Source organism: Sinocyclocheilus grahami, unplaced genomic scaffold (genome assembly GCF_001515645.1).
Source record: "Sinocyclocheilus grahami isolate Dianchi unplaced genomic scaffold, SAMN03320097.WGS_v1.1 scaffold117638.1, whole genome shotgun sequence".
Lineage (NCBI taxonomy): Eukaryota > Metazoa > Chordata > Actinopteri > Cypriniformes > Cyprinidae > Sinocyclocheilus > Sinocyclocheilus grahami.
Genome location: NW_015533161.1, coordinates 1 through 451, shown reverse-complemented (window position 1 = coordinate 451; position 451 = coordinate 1). Strand labels below are relative to the sequence as shown.

Sequence of the window (451 nt, the reverse complement as noted above, 5' to 3'; positions counted from 1 at the left end):
AAAAAAAACATTTTATTGTCTGCAGTAAAGTTGAGAGTTGCCAGGATTATCGGAAACCTAGTACACAGTCAGTGAAATGACAAAACAGAGGTTTGCAACAGTTTACATGTTGTCCTCATCAGAGTCATCCTCCTCCTCCAGGGATTCCTGTCAGGGAAGAAATATGACAATAAGCCATGCTGAAGAGAGCTTTTGTTATGACTATTACCAGAGGAACGGTTACTTACTTTAGCATATTTCTCAGCTTCCTCTTTGATGTCTTTGGGGACAAGCTCGTGCCTTCCTTTTGTGACTAAAAAGAGGGGCAAAAATATATAAATAAAATACAATTCCTTGATAGTGTTGAGACACTATCAAATCAGGCAAATAAATAAAACAAAACTTGTAAGAGTGACACATTAAATCACATTACGTCAACATCTAAAAGATACCATAAGTACACTCTAAAAAA

General features: G+C 36.1%; 1 long non-coding RNA gene across 1 annotated transcript; it reads right to left on the bottom strand.

Annotated features, from left to right (window-relative positions):
- Nucleotides 1-16: 16 nt before the first annotated feature.
- LOC107581222 (uncharacterized) lies at nucleotides 17-309 on the bottom strand. Its single transcript, XR_001608813.1, has 2 exons — nucleotides 228-309; nucleotides 17-147 (listed from the first exon to the last, which is right to left on the bottom strand). It is a non-coding gene; the product is annotated as an uncharacterized lncRNA (long non-coding RNA).
- Between the last annotated feature and the right edge of the window lie 142 nt (nucleotides 310-451).